The following is a 17,162-nucleotide window of genomic DNA, read 5'->3' on the forward strand; positions in this document are numbered from 1 at the left end:
CAAATGGATTTTGTGCTTCTATTTGTGGCATTATTTTCTGTCATTAATATACTATAAAGATTGCCTGGATTTTAGAAACACTTACAAGCTCCATTTTACAATATTTAAATAAACTCAAATGTCTCTTTGGATTTCATTCTCCTTGATGCTATATATGACAAAATTAAAAGGGATGGAAATGATTTATTCAGAACAAAAGGGATTTAGGGGTATTTTAGTTGGTACCTTATCCCTATTTATAAATTTATCACTTCCTTATCTTCATCAACATCAGCATGTTTTAGGCAAATATAGTTACTCTCTTTGACTGATAATTCCAATCCTCCTTCAGATACTTTCCTCAGGTTGTGGAGTTGTTTTTTCCCTTCATGCCTTTCTTTTGTTTTCAATTTGAAAGGCATTCTCTATTCTGTTCCTCTATTACTTCCTGAAATACTTCTTCTTCCAATAAAGCTTTTTAAAGCTATTTAGAAAAGAGATGCCCACTTGTATGGGCAGTCTAAAAAAAATTCAGCTATATAAGAGTTTAAGGTTTGCCATACAGAGATTCGTAGTTCCTTGTTCCTTTGATTGAAAGCAGTTCATCCATAACCTTAGAAGCTATGAAGCCCTCTAGGAAATAGTATCTCTTCTGGAGCAAGTGTCACCTGGTTGAACTCCCAGCCCTGATAATGCCAGCTCTGGGTTGAGGGCAGCATTGCATCCAAAGGCAACAATATCTAAACCCGTTGGTGCGTGTTATTGCTTCAGAGATGGCGAACGAGACGCTGTCTGTGAGGACAGTGGCACATCGGCATCCTCTCCATTATTAGGAGGAACAGAAACCCCTCTTCTGAAATGAGGGGGACCAATCACAGCAGGCCTTTAATCAAGGGTAAGAGTCACACAGAAATCTCCGGCCCAGCCAGCCACGGTCAACGTGCAGAGTCAGGGCACTTTGTCTCTCCAGAATCTGCACACTAAAAGCCAGACAGGAAAACCAATCCAATGTTCTTCATTCAGTGTAAATATTAAGCCCTAACAGGAAGCAAAACATATTCCTGTGATTAAGTGGTAGGGATTTCTGCAGAAAGTTTAGGAATCATTAATCAGAAATCCCGAGTCTTCAATATCCACATTTCCATAAGAAATAAGGTCTGGTCAGAATATACCAGGCAATAGCCTTCTACTTTTCTGAAATGAGAATTTAGATAATCTGAATTCCTTCCTTCCTACATAAAATCAAGGTAAAGATGAAATAAGGATCTGTTCACATTTATTGGATTAATCTCTGATGAAATGCTACTCTAAATGTGATTTTTAAGAATCTTAGACAATAATTTTATGATTAACACAGAAATTCTGTGAATTTTTTTTCAAGAAGTCCAAAGAATATGATTTTATTCAGCTTAAAAGAATAAAGGTGGAAGTTGAAATACGAAAGGTTATAGCACTTAGTAGATTGGCAAATTTATTAATAATAATCAACACAGTAATTGCAGACAATCGTGCCTTGATCCTCAAACTGAATGATAAGCTTTTAAGTCCTGGGTTCAAGTCTTAGTTCAATCAACTATTTGTTAAATAATCTAAACCTCGACACCCAATCTGGCTTTGCTAGGCATTTTTCAAACTCTTTACTTTCTTAGAGCATTCTGTTTGTATTTTCCTGAGGTAGAAAATACAGGTGGGAACAAAAATATTTGCCCCTTGGAACTGTCATGAGAATTTCGTGAAAGTATTTTGTGAATTTTAAAAGACAATATTGATGTCTTTTTGTGTAGTTATTACCATTAAAGGAATTATGTTAGTTATTTCAATATGATTAAGCATTTCTGAGCTATATGTCATTACCCACATGATATCTATACTATATTCGAGGAATGAGCTAAATATGTTTTTTACATTTAAATGTAATAAGTAGTATTCAAATGTGACTTCTAACAGAGAAGACCTTTATTATTTATCTCATATAAAAATGACCAGCAGGGCAGTTCAGTGGTAGCAAGCACAGCGCGCCTTCCATGTGGAGACCTGGGTTCCATTCCCAGACTGTGCACCCCACCCCCACCCCAAAACATGACCATTAGGAATCAGATAACTATTTTCTCTTCTTATTCATCACAACCCTTACAAACACAAAATATTAAGGAGCCCCAGTTTTAACTGAAAATCAGATTAATTTTTACCTTGTATACCAACCAGGAGTTTGCCTTTGGGCAAACAGAAAATGGCATTCGTTATTCAAAGAGCACAGATTGGAAGAAGAGAGCAGAGGAAGTGAGAGAACCAGCTGAAGGAGAGGTGCTGGGACACCACAGAGTCAACCGGAGAGGGAGCCCCTCCACGCAAGAGGTCTTGTGTCCGCAACTAGTGAGACAACTGAAGCACAGTACCCAAGTTTGGGCCCTGCTCCACCAATGAGGAGGAGGTGTAGGCTCTCTCCTGGACCTCCTTTTGGGTGTTCTGATGTGTGTCAAACGAGGGGCTCCAGGTCCTCAGCGCTTGCCTGGGCTGACCTCAACGTCGCCTGCCCTCCCCTGCCAGTTTCGGCATTGCCCTGCTGCCCCCCAGCTCTTGGCACTACAGCTGGCCTCCCCGGAATGGGTCAGCCTTGCCCCCACACCCCCATCCTCCCCGCACTGTGCTGCTGATCCCTGATTCACCGACCCCTGGGTCTCTTCTCCCTCTGCAGGATGGAAAGAAACTCCATTCCCTTCTCCTGACCAGCTTTCTCCATAGGAAGTCCCCGGAAGGGCTGACGACTACCTGAGCAGCCCTCTCCTTGCAGGGGTTGGGTGGGGTGCAGGGAAGGAGGAAGGATGATTGTGATGGGAACGCCTGCTGTGCCTGGACCCACTGCTTCCTCCGATTCACAATCTGCTCTGAAAGACTTCATCCTTTCTGTCTTTTTGGACAGGTATTTTTATTTCATTTGGAGTTTTGATTGTTCTTTTCCTGAACCTCTGACGTGTCAATCTCCTGTGGTACCCCAGCTGCCCAGGCCAATGGATACTGCAGCTGCTGAAAGCGACTGGGTATGACTGTGAAGTGCACACCATTACAGATTTAGAGAAGGACAACTTCCCTGAAATAAGAAGGGCCCAAATTCGGAACGTGAATGCCCAATCCCAAGACATTCCCAATGTGACTAAGGCTGCACAGGACAGGAAGAGGAGTGCTGTGAATTTGGATGAGACAAGGAGGGGATGGCTGGATTGGAACAGAGCGCTGTCCCAAACTCCTTAGGGAAGAGAAAAGTCTGAAATAATATCACAAGCCAATTGTAAGCAGTGTCAAGTACCTTGTAAACAACATCAAATTGTATTTACATCTGGTTGTTTAAATCAAATATGTTGTAAAATTTGGTTAGCCTGCATTCCACAATAAGGTTTTCCATTTTCAATTAATCCTTTAGCATCTGCACAAAATTGTGTTAAATAAACCATTTGGTATTATTTTTTATGTGCCAGCAAAAACAAAAAAACAGTCTCAGACCAGACAAAATCATGTCAGAGTTATTTAACAAGCTGTCCTTTGGTGCTTGCTTCAGCAGCACATTTACTGAGATAGGACTGACATCCTTCCCCTGATGTGCTTCATCTAACACCAGGACAGGATGAAGATACAGGTATTGTTGACAAAGAATATGGATGTATCGAAATGCGCAGATGGCATAATGGATAATAATGAACTGTAAGGGTTCATTAAGGGACGCTAGAATATTTTAGGGGAAGCTGCTAAACTTTGCAGTTGACATCGGGGTGAAAAAAAAATCTTTGCGGCTAAAGAAAAGCGGTTCTTTTCTTGTAGGATAATTCTTAATAATTTGAAAAAGAACAGTAAGTGGTTAGAGGCTTAGTACAGGGGTATAAGAATTCAGTTGAACTGTCTTCAGATTCCTATTTTATTTCCCTGAAGTACTGTCATCATTGCATCTCTTCTGTTGCACCTTAATCTTCAATGCTGTCATTAGTGACCACAAACAGAGTATCAAACAAAGATGATTTCCCTCCTCCCTAGGTAGCTTGCTGTTTAGCCTGAGAAAAACATGCAAAGGGAAAGGGAGTGGCAGGTATTATAAAGGAACACAGCTAATTAAAACCCATAAAAACATGAGCCTGGTGAGAGGGAGTAAAATCATGTCTTGAGGTTAAATGTAACTTCACACATGTGTTAGTGCCACGCCTTTTCCTACTGCCTTTAGAAGGACATGCAGGATGCAGAGTGCAATTCTGTTAGTGTCTCATTGCTTTATTTTGTGACAGTAATAAAAGGCTATTGTAGTTCTGGCTTTTAAGTCAAAGTGGTTCATTATATAAATAGTCATAAGAATCAGCACAGGAAGCCTTGGGTGCTGGATACTAGCAGCTTCATCTTGAACGAAGTATTTGATCTTCATTAGCCTCCATTTCCTCTCCTATTAAATGGGAAAAAAATGTGCTGGATAGTCTCAAAGGTTCCTCCAAGTTCTACTGTGATTCATATCAAAAGAACAAAGTACACCCCTTTGTTTCCTAATAAAATAAACAGCTTTTACATCATTTGAGTCAGCAGTCGCTGATGAATTAACACAAATATTGGGTCTAGATAGAATTTAAGCCATTTAGTTGAAATGCCAAACCGTTTGAAGAGTTCAATAGTCTATTACCTATTTCACCATATTATAACGCAATAATTATGTTTTCATTTTCCCAGGTCATGTGACATCAACCTATGACTGTTTCTGGTTAGAAAATCGCTGTTGTAAAATGGAATCTTCTTACTCAACCTATTGGCTTTCTGTGCCTTTGAGTCATGTAGTATATGATTACTCTGTTGACAAAAGGCAGGGTTGGAAAGATTTCCATCTGCCTATATTCCCTTTACAAATACCCACTTAAATTCCAGCTCACACATTCATTGTTGAAGAGTCATACAATATAGATTATTTTTAAAGGTAATTGTAGAATCACATGTAGTTGAAATAAGGAACACCAAGATACTTTGTGCTCTTTACCCAGTTTTCCTCAATGCTAAAACTTGCAAAGCTATAGTACAATATCACAATCAGGATATTGACATTGCGACAGTCAAATTTGGAATGTTATAATCACCACGAGGATTTCCCATGTTGTCTTTTTATAGCCACACATTTCCTACCACTCCCATTCTCTCCTTAATCCCTGGTGATCACTAAACAGTTTCCATTTTAATAATTTTGTCATTTGAAGAATGTTATAGACATGGAATCATACAGTATGTAACCTTTTGGGATTGGTCTTTTTTCACTCAACATAATTCTCTGGAGACCCATCTAGATTGTGGACATGTCAATAGATTGTTCCTTTTTATTGATGAGTAGTATTCCATTGTATGGATTTGTTTGTTTAACCATTCATCCATTGAAAAACCTCTGTGTTGTCTCTAATCTTTAGCTACTATGATTAAAGCTACTATTAACATTTATGTGCATGGTTCTGCACCTAGTAGTGCAACTGTTGGGGTGTGTAGTTGTTGTGTGTTTAGTTTTTTAAGAAATGCCTTACTATTTTCTAGAGTGGTTGTAACCATTTTACGTTCCTATCTGCAATATATGAGTGATCCAGTTTTTCCCCATCCTTGTCAGCATTTGGTGTTGTCACTATTTTATTTTAGTCATTCTCATGGGTGTGTAATGATATCTCATTTTGGTATTAATTTTCTATTTCCCTGATGGCTATGAATGTTACACATCTTCTCATGTGATATTTGGCATCTTTGGTAAAATGTCCTTCATGTCTTTTGTCCATTTTCTGATTTGATTTTTAACTATTATATTTTGATGTATTCTAGATACTAGTCCCTTGTCAGATTTGTAGTTTGCAAATATTTTCTCCCAGAATACAGTTTGTCTTTTCTTCCTTTTAACAACATCTTTACAAGCTTTAACAGTTTAATGAAGCTTTACAGTTTAATGAAGTCCAAGTTATCATTTTTTTTCTGTTTTTGAACCCTGCTTTTAACATCAAGTTTAAGAACTCATTGCCAAGCCCTAGATCCCATGGTTTTCTCCTATATGGTTTCTGAAAGTGTTATAGTTTTGTGTTTGACTTTTAAGTCCTTTTCTGTCCACACACATCTTTATTTCCTTTTCTTCACTCTCTAAACTGTCTAGAATATCTAAGACCATGTTGAATGAAAGTGGTGAAAGTGGACATCCTTGCCATCTTCAGTTTTCCACAGTATAATGTTTACTGTGGGTTCTTTGTGGATGTTCTTTATCACAGATATTGGACCAGATGTGCATATCTGGTCACATTCTGTGATTCTTTTGATATGTTGTGAATCTTATTTGCTGATTGTGGTAGACTCAGTTATGTACCCCAGAAAAAAAAAATGCCCTTAATCCCATTCCTGTAGGTGTGAATCCATTTTGTAAATAGGACCTTTTAGATAAACTGTGGCTAACTGAATAAGGCTGGGTCTTAACCTTATTACTGGAAGACTTTTGAAGAGAAGCTGGAAGTCATTGGGAACTCAGAAGAAAAAGGAGAGGACATCACCAGATGATGGTGACTGAGGCAGAGTAGCTTGCCTGTACATTATACTGTCCCTAACTTGCGTGTAACATTCGTGTAGGTGATACAGCCCAGGTGGTGCACAGGGCATAATTGGCTCTAACCGAGTGGCAGCACATGTGTCTTTGGACATCACTTGAACAGGTACTGATTTTTAATCAAAGTTATAGAATCAATGTACATGGTAAAAACAAATTATTCTAAAGAGCTTATAACAGATAACAGTTCCCTGTCCTTCCTAAACCTAGACTTATCCTTTAATCTTTTCCTTGTAAATGTTTTTGTTGTTGATACATCAGTTTTAGCTAATAGCTCTCATTTCCCAGTTGGTACATTGAGGCTATTAGGACCTTTCTCTCTATCACCCAGTTTTGCTTTTTTTTTTTTTTAGTATATGTTAATTATGACGGTAAATATGACATCTGTCATTTTTATTGGATATAATGAACATAAGTAAAATTCACGTATTTTAAGTGTACAATTTGATACGTTTTGACAAATGTATATACTTGTGTAACCACCACCACATTCTTATATAGAACATTTCCTTCACACCAAAAGTTCCTTGGGGTCCATTTGCAGTCAGTCTCCTCCCCTGATTTTCGGGTCCCTGTTAACAGCTGATCTGCTCTCTGTCATTAAAAGTTTGACTTTTGTAGCATTTCTTAGGAATAAATCAATTGGCATGTAGTATTTTTGGGGGGTGTAGTAGTGGTGGTGGTGGTGGGGTTTGCCTTCTTTCATTTAGCATAATTGTTTGAAATTCATTAATGTTGTTGCTTATATTCTATCCTATTTATTGTTGAATAATCATTTTATGGACATATCACAATTTGTTTATCCATTTACCAGTTGAATGACATTTGTATTTTTTTCAGTTTATGGTTATTATGGATAAAGCTGGTATGAAAAATCATGTAAAGCCTTTGGGCAGACATGCATCTTCATTTCCTGGGTAAAAACCTAGGAGTAGAATTGCTAGGTCATATATTAAGTGTGTTTTTAAGAGTATAGAAATAAACTGTTTCAAAAGCAACTGTACCAGGTTGCATTCCCACCAGCAATGATTGATATTTCCTATTGTTCCATACCCTTGTCAATAATTGGTTTTGACAATGATTGGTATTGACAGTATTTTTTTTTTCTCATTGAGTAGTAATTTTATTTGGTATGTAGTGGCATTTCATTGTGGTTTTAATTTGAATTTCCCTTATTGCTTATGATGTTGAGTATATCTTCATATGCTTATTTTCTATCCATATATGTTCTTTATCCAAGTCTGCTCAGATCTTTGCTCATTACATAAATGTCTTGTAAATAGTAAACATTTTAATTTTGATGAAGTCCAATTTATTCATATTTTCTTTTATGGATTGTGCTTTTTGTGTCTCATTTAAGGAATCTTTGCCTGACTTAATATCACTAAGACTTCTGCTAAAATTTCTTCGGAAAATTTAATGGTTTTAGCTCTTATGTTTAGGTGTATGGGCCTTTTTAAAAACTTTTTTATTGTATAAAATAACATATATACATAGAAAAGAAATAAAAAAGCAATGGTTTTCAAGGTACTCTTCAACAAGTAGTTACAGGACAGATCCCAGAATTTGTTATGGGTTACCATACAATCCTCTCAGATTTTTCCTTCCAGAACATTGAAGGCTAGAAGGAATATGTATGTACTTTTTATCATGACTTTTTCTTTTTTGTGAAACATAACTTATATGCAAAAAAGCAATAAATTTCAATGAACAGTGCAACAATTAGGTGTAGAACAGATGTCAGAATTTGGTATGAGTTACAATTTCACAGTTATAGGTTTTTACCCCCCAGTTTTGATCAACTATACTTTTACTTTTATATTATCAAGGTTTGTAAAATTTACATTCTGACCTATAGTTACACTTATGTCTTTTGTCTCTGAATTATTTCTGAAAGCTGAAAATAAAGAGTTTTTACACACACACACACACAAGACAACCCATTGTGTCATATTTATCATAGCAGTCTAAAACAAAGACATCAGTATTTTAAAGACCTTCGTGCATATACTCATGAAGAATATTGATCTGGTAATTTTTATTCTTTTGTACTATCTGTCTTGTTTTTAAAAAGTATTTTTTGCTGAAAAATCTTCACACACACATACAGTCTATACATGGTGTGCCAATTTGAAACTATCGTGTATCCCAGGAAAGCCATGTCCTTTAATCCTCATTCAGTATTGCTGGGTGGAAGCTTTCTTATTGTTTCCATGGAGATGTGACCCACCCAATTGTGGGTGGTAACTTTTGATTAGATGGTTTCCATAGAGATATATCTCCATCCATTCCAGGTGGGGCTGCTTACTGAAGCCCTTTAAGAGGGGACCATTTTGGAAAGAGCCTCTAGAATCACAGAGTCCCAGACAAGCTGTTGAAGAAGACTAGAGAGAAATCTACAGATATTGTCATTTGCTATTCCAGCTGGGAGTGAAACCCTGCATATCATTGGCCTTCTTAAACCAAGGTATATTTCCGTGGATGCTTTAGATTGTACATTTTTATAGCCTTGCTTTAATTTGGACATTTTCTTGGCCTTAGAACTATAAACTTGCCACTTAATAAATTCCCCTTCTTAAAAGCCATTCCATTTCTAATATATCCCATTTCCACAGCTTTCAAATTAGAGCACATGGTATACAATCACAGTATCATCACAGAATTGTGTATTCATCACCATGATCATTTTTAGAACATTTAGAACATCCCAGAAAAAGAAGGAACTCATACATCCCTCTCATTGACCACTAACATTTCAATCTACCCATTTTTTTACCCTTTATCTACCTCCCATTATTTATTTAATTTTTAATCATTTTTTTTTTTACTCATCTGTCCATACCCTGGATAAATGGAGCATCAGACACAAGGTTTTCACAATCAAACAGTCATATTGTAAAAGTTATATCTTTATACAATCATCTTAAAGAATCAAGGCTACTGGAACACTTCTCAGCAGTTTCAGGTACTTCCATTCCCACTACTCTAATACTCTACAAAGTAAAAAGAGATATCTTCATAATGCATAAAAATAACCTCCAGAATAATCTCTCAACTCTATTTGAATATCAGTCTGTTCTTGGTATCAGTTAATACTAGTTTCATAAAATTGACTTGGAACTGTTCCTTCCTGTTCTGTTTTCTGAAATAGATTGTGTTGAATTTGGTGTTAATTAGTCTTTAAACATTGGTGAGATTATCTAGTAAATGATCTGGGCCTGGAGATTGCCCTTTCATTTTCTTAAAATTATTAATTTAATATCTCTAATGATTAATGACTATTCAAATTATCTATTTAATCTTGGGTGAATTGAGGTAGTTTGTGTTTTTTGAGGAAGATATCCACTTCGTTTAAGTTGTCGTATGTATGTGTATGAGCTGTGCATGGTGTTTCTTATTATCTTTGCATATCTGCAGGTTCTGTAATATGCTCCTGATTCATTCCTGAAATGGTAATTTGTGTGTTGACTCTCTTTTTGTATTTCTTGCTTTTTTTAAAGTTTTCTTCCTGCCTTTAATTTTCAGAAATTTGACTCAGATGTGCCTTGGTGTGGATGTTTTATGAATATATTCTATTTGGATTTGCTTAGTTTCTTGCAACTATAAATTTATGTCTTTTGCCAAATTTGAAACATTTCAGGTCATTATCTCTGCAGGTACTTTTTTAGCCCCACCCTTTTCTCTCCTTCTGGGACTCTGATGTCATGAATGTAAGACATTTTATTATAGTCCCACAACTTGGGTCTTGGATACTTGAGGCATAAAGAAAACCCAGGCATTCCTTAGATCCCAAAAAGCCTAGCAGGGCTGCTCTCTCACCTTCTTTCAAAGTCCTCTTTTATTTGTTTTATATTTAAGCCTAGAATTTTCAGTTGTACTTAGCAGGAGGAATAAGGAAAAGAATGTCTACTCATCTTCTCAGAAGTGGATGTCTCATAGATTGAATTTTTTAAATGTAATTTTATGGAGATATATTCACATACCATACAATCCATCCAAAGTATACAATCAGTAGTTCAGAGTATCATCACACAGTTGGGCATTCAACATCATCATCGTTTTTAGAATATTTGCATTACTCCAGAGAAAGAAATAAAAAGAAAAAAAACCCAAACATCCCAAAACCCTTACCCTTCCCTCTTGATCACTAGTAGTGTACTCTACCCAATTCTAAGATTTACAATAAGGGTGGGTTAGCTAAGACAGTGTAGTATTGTCTTTGTTGAACAGAACAAAACAACATAGATTGAATTTTGAGCTTTAAAGAAATTTACATTTTGGAACTTAGACATATTTAATGGACTTATTTTGTTTGGGTGACACTGTAAGAAAACTCATATGACTAGTCATTTTTAAGTGTATAGTTCTATACTGAGCATATAAGTTCAAATGCTTGTAGAATAATGGAAAATGTTCTATTTTTGTTGTACCACACTACCACAATCATAAAAAGAGCTTGACTGGCATTGCTAAAAAATCAGGATATCTTTATATAATCTCCCCTGAAGTGACTGCATTCAAAATAAAGCAACTATTTCTACCTTCAAAGCCATTTATTCTTAAAAATACTTTAAAATACAATTGCCAGTAAACACAATAGATATAGATTTTATGAACCAGCCCCAAATATTTTGCCCTTAAAGACAGCTGTGACATGTATTTTATACTTTAGAAAAAACAGTACTAGTTAATTTGCAGACTTCTTAAGTAACATTTACCTAAACAGTTGTGCCAAAGAAATAGACATAAAAAGGATTTGGGGCAGTATTTCTCCTTACCAGAATTTTTTTCTTTACTGCTTATTATAAGTCTTAGAGGCTATCTGGCTAAATGAGAAAACCCTTAGCATTCTTTTGGTAATCATGGCATGTTTGTTATGTATTTACAAGAATATTTGTTAAAGATTGTTTTGGAATTATTTATTTTTGCCATTTCTGAGAAGATAGCATTGAGCAAAGAGCTGTGACTATGTATTCCTATTTCAAAGATAAGCAGTTTACTGATATTGTATGTGAAATTTCCTATCAGTAGGCACACTATTTCCATGAGTTTTTTTTATTCAAGTAAATTACATTTGAAGGTAATAAATTATTTTAATAAGCCACATTAAGAGATGAAAAATCTCATCCACCCATTTATTTATTTATTCAAAACTGTTTCTTAAGGACCTATTATGTATGAGGCATTGGAGATATAATGGTGATGGGCACCTTGTCTTTGACTGCAAGGAGACAGCCTGGTGAATCGGAAATATTGTTAAAAGTATGGAATACATGCTTTTTGGGAGTAAGTACAAATACTAGGAGAACCGACAGAAGAGGCTTAACCCCATCTGGCCAGAAGGATGGAGAGGCAGGAGAGATTTGCTGGAGTTGGTGATCCCAAACAGATGGCTGGGAGTTAATCAGGCTAACTAAGGGCATGGTAGAGGTCAAGTTATTTCAGTCAGAGAAAACAGACTGCTAGGGGTTGTAGTGAGGTTCATTGAGAGACATGACTTTAATTGTATCTGGCACTGAGGGTGTGTTGGGGCTGAGGCACCCAGAAGAGGAGCGAGAGCAAGAGCGAGAGCGAGAGCGAGAGCGAGAGCGAGAGAGAGAGAGAGAGAGAGAGAGAGAGAGAGAGAGAGAGAGAGAGAGAAAGAAAGAGAATGAGAGAGAATTAGAGAGAATGGGAAGTGAGACGGAGGTGTGAATAGAGGGTGAATCAAGAAAAGCCTTATTTGAAATGCTAAGGCATTTGAACCATAGAGTCCAAGCCTGGGGAATCCTGGCGGAGTGTTAAAGTCAGAGGTGATAAAAGGATACTTGTTATTTAGAAAGATTGCTTTGATTTTAAGGCAGACAATGGAAATCTTGCCTTAGGGCATTAACTATGACAAGATGCAAAATATAAAGTGAACAATGTTCAACCAAGACTGGATTTTCTTTAGATTATGTTGTTAGACATTTGGATTGTATATTGGTTGTTCTTAACATAGTAACAAATCATTTTTTTATAAAAACAGAACAGTTTGCATTGCTTATTAAAAAAACTGAAGTCCATTGCTAACTCCTTTCCCACTATCCAGGAAAATATCAGTTTTGAACACATAATCCGTTGGATGGACATGCTTTTATTAAAACATTTAAGTACTATTTCTCCTTTTTGTTTTCTCCTTTTGTATGTTCAGTTGTGAATAATTTAGGTTTTTATAAATTAAGATTCTACTTGTTGTCCCCCTTTAAAATAATTATTTTAATAGATATTTAATGAAATTCTGTGGGTAAAGACCTGTTTAGATTCTGCAAGACATTTATAATGTCTGACACGGTCTCAGCCCACAAGGATCTTATCTTATGGTTGGAGAAATAAGACATACACACAGAAAGAAAGTCATAATAATACAGGATAAGATAGATATCAATCAAGTGGAACTAACAATAAAGATTTTTAGAGTTTAGGAAGGCAGAGGCCACTTTGAATATGATGCAAAAGAGACTGGGTTCTTTATCTTTCATTTGATAAATATTTATTGAGAACATTTTTCTCTTGGAATTAAGCCAGACAAGGCCCCTGTACTCATGAAACTTACCTTCATTGAAAGAAAGAGATAGAGAAAAAATGAATAAGATGATTTCAGGTGGTAATCAGTTTCATTGAGAGCATGAAACAGGAGAGAGAGACTAACTGAGAGAAGTGGTTACTATTTAACCAGGGAGGGCTCTCTGAGGAGGAAACATCTAAGCTGAGAGTGAGAAGTGAGCCATGATGTGTGGAAAGAAAACTCCAGGGAGTGGGACCAGAGGTCTCAGACAGAAAGAACTTTGGAATGTGCAAGGATCAGAAAGACGGTCACTGTGGCTAGAGGGATGGCAGTGAGCAAGGAAGGAATGGTAGAAAAGAAGGTCAGATGTGGCTAGATCACGAAGCACCTGAAATTCAAGGGAAAATGTTTGTATTTGGTATAAATAACATGGGAAACCACTGCAGGATTTTAAGCAGGGGATTGAAAGAATATATTTACCTTTTAAAAAGAAAATATGGCTGGGGAGTAGAAAAAGAAGAAAAAAAGCTGTGTCAGGTGCTACTGGGAGTTGGAGGACAGGGCCATCAAAGGTGTGACCTTTGGCGTCAGCAAAATGGAATCATTGTGACCTTGTTGAGACCCATCTTAGTGGAACATGGCAGTGAAGTCCCAAGAGGAGGTCGCTGAGGAGAAAGACACCAGGTGAGGAAGCAGAATCCATGAAGTACATCTTTGCGAAAGTGATTAAGTGCGTTTAAAGACACTCTGCTAAAACAATATCACTTGTAGGATATTTTTCTTAATCTACGTCTTCTGTCCTTACAAGCAAGTTTTTTCAACTTTCTTTTGTGTTTTCTTTTTTTTTTTCAGTCTCCTGCTTAACAACTTTTCACTGTGCCGCACACTCCTACGTCAATGTATTGTAAAGTGATATGTTTTAAAGTTGGAAGGAACTTTAGAGATGGGTCTAGCCCAGTCCCTTTTCTTTTTTACAGATGGTCAGGATGAGGTCTGGAGAATTTAACTAGCTGTAGAACCACAGCCAGATTCTTAACATAAGGTTGACTGTTCTTTTAACTGTCCTGCACCCCTACTAATAGTAACTAGTATTTATTGAGTGCTTTCTGGTGCTATACACCATTCCAAGAGCGTTATATATGAACTAACTTGAATCTTATAATAAAAGATTCTATTACAGTCTCCATTTCCCAGTAAAGAAAACAAAGGCACAGAATGTTGAAGCATCTTGTGCCAGGCCATATATCCAATAAGTTGTAGGCATTCAGATTCAGGAACCCAAATTATTAACCCTTGTTCTATTCTATTTATCATTCTGTTTAGTTCTAATCTTTAACACTCTATTTAAAATGTGTATCTTTAGAATTTGTTGAGTTAAAATTTCTGAGATCTGATCAGATATCTAATCCCATTTAAGCATACTTATATCCCCCCATGCTATTTGTATAAAATACTATTTATGTATAAAGTTCTGCTTGAGTGCCCCTTATTTTTTATTATTTATGTATGCATATGGTGGTCAAAGCTAATACTAAATTGCACCAAACAACTGCTCACTGAGACAAGCTCTGTATGAAATTGGTTTACATAGACTGACCAATGTAAAAAACCTGTTCATGAAGATAATAATGTAATTAATCATTACTCAGGTGTGTGCTTGTCTGTCTCTGAATTTCAGTCCTGTCAGATTAGTCATTGGTTTTTCTCTTTTCAACATTTAAATTGTAAAATGAGAAGGATTCTAACCTTCTTTTGTTTTTTGGGACTTCAGAGCAGCTATCTCATGGCTCCAGGAAACAGGGATGTAATAATTCTCTTAAGAATGGAAACAAATAAGTAGGTTTTCTTTTTTGCTTCTTTGATGGAAACAGTAAAATTTCAGGAAACAATATTACTTTTCTCATGTCTCTAACAGTTTTAAGAACTGAACTTCAAAATTCAATTAGGTTTTCATTGAAATTCACCATGCTCTCTTCTGCAGCTGTGGTCCCAAAATACCATTTCTGCATTTATTTTAGCCCATGGAATTGCTGTGCTGAGAAACCACAGAGTCAATCAGACTCAAAATGCCCTGAATCCTTTCTGCAGAGAAATTACCAAGTTTCCTGCTTTGGAGTTTTCCATCTTCAGATCAAAGCATTTCATGCCCGTCAGCAACTTTTTAATGCGTTTACTCTTTGTGTGTACAACTTCCATTTAAAGACTTTCCTTGGCTGACTTTTCTGATGAAGTTGTCTGCCTGCCAGGAGAGTGATGCTATTGCAGAAGCTCCAAGGGGGGCTTCTGGTCCTCTGTGAAGATGACCTGATGCTTTAGATAATGCCCAAGTCCAGTTTTTAGAAAAACCCTTAGTCTGCATCAGGGTCAGAGGTAATGGTTTTCAGGGTATGCGACCTGTGAAGATAACAGAGACGAATCCTAAATGATTTAAATGAGAAAGCTTATTTAGGAAAAGAATTGAAGGTGCAATAGAAGCAGTAACTGGAATGTAGTGAAATAAAATCATGTCATTAATTAAAAATTAAGAATGGTTTTGCTTTGCTTGAACTTCAGCTTTCATGTGTGCAGTGGAGGTGAAGACCTGTAAACAGCTTTGTTCTTGGAATTTTGTTTAAAGCTCTGAGTTGATTTGAAGAGTCTTGATTGCCTTCTTAAGGAAAACCAATACGTGTAACAATAGATTTAAAAAGAAGAACCCAAATTCCCAAGGGAGGGCACTCTATTGGAGAAAGTTAATATTGATGAGTCATGGGAAATTGACCTATAACTCAATACAATACTTTGCTCCAAGTGTTTAACTCTTTGCCTACAGCTAAACCAGGCCTTCTAATAATATCATTAGTACTTTAAAAAGGAGAGGTGGCAAGCACATATTAATTCTCCCTTATAACCTCAAAATAATAAACTTATGATTTATATTTGGACTGATGTGCACTAGGCTCCTGCTAAGTCTTCGTGTGAAACTTTCATCTATTTTTTAATTTTATTTACTTTTTGAAACTTTCGTCTATTTTTGAAAATCAGTTTCTTTGTGTGTGTCATCAAATTATAGTATTTCTGTACTCAAAAATAGGGTGGAATGAAATTTGGCCTAAATGTCCTTCTTGCATTTCTCTCTGTCCCCAATATTATTTCACCAAAGTTCAGTTCAATATTTGGTTGATAATGAAAGAACTTGCTATTTTATTTACTGATGCTTATTCTGTACCATTATATAAATGGTATATTATATAAATATATAATATTTATAACTATACAAAATTTAGAAATAGCCTCCTGCATTTCTCAGAACCACCCATTGTAGGAGTACTAGATTAAGCAGAACTAGAACTGCCTTTTATACATTTTCATATTTCCTTTCTTCTTTAATGAGGAGAGTTATAGTTTCTGAAATGGTGGACCCAAGCTGAAAACCTACATTTTACCACTACTTCTTATAGAAGTATTATAGGAAGGAGGAAGGAATGAACGAGTGATTGGAAAGGAGAACAGAGTATGGTTTGGCTGTGTGATGAGTCAGTATGGGGCAAAAACAGGTTCCTTTTCAATTTTATACACAGTTCTTAGAAGAAAAGACATACAACTTTTGATTTGCTTTTTATTCTATTCTGTTGAAGAAAAAAAGAGCACAAAGGTGAGCATTCACAGGGTCTCTTAAAATTTACAATATTATCATAAATCTAATTTTTTTGTTTGATGTACTTAAAAGTCCATAAAAGTGCAAGAAACCTACATCTACAAATCTACAAATACAAGTTTAGAATTACTAAGTATTGCTCTCAGCAGTAGGTGAGATAGGATGTAGGATGTAGGATGCCAGAGATTTGAGAGAGCTCAAAGTAATTGCTGATTAGCTAAAAACATGTGTATATATTTTCAGCAATTAGTGAAGAGAGTAATACAAAACATACAGATTTAATTAGACATATGGTTTGCTTTACTGGAATTGAAATTGCATGTCTCTCTCACTATACCAGGCTTCTAGGACTTCACAAATTTATGTATATATATGCTTCATTCATTTGGATTTTTCAGAAAAGTAAGCAGAATTAGGATAATAAGCAAATCATATTTAGTTAT

The 17,162-nt window shown here is 36.1% G+C and overlaps 1 long non-coding RNA gene across 2 annotated transcripts in view; it reads right to left on the reverse strand.

Annotated features, from left to right (window-relative positions):
* Window positions 1–4,228: 4,228 nt before the first annotated feature.
* The window catches only part of LOC143685880 (uncharacterized), a 38,573-nt gene continuing 25,639 nt past the window's right edge, over window positions 4,229–17,162 (reverse strand). For both annotated transcript variants that reach the window (XR_013176786.1, XR_013176787.1), the window contains exon 6: window positions 4,229–4,399. This is a non-coding gene — a long non-coding RNA (uncharacterized LOC143685880). The remainder of the gene's footprint in view (window positions 4,400–17,162) is intronic.

The sequence above is a fragment of the Tamandua tetradactyla genome, chromosome 1 (genome assembly GCF_023851605.1).
Source record: "Tamandua tetradactyla isolate mTamTet1 chromosome 1, mTamTet1.pri, whole genome shotgun sequence".
NCBI lineage: Eukaryota > Metazoa > Chordata > Mammalia > Pilosa > Myrmecophagidae > Tamandua > Tamandua tetradactyla.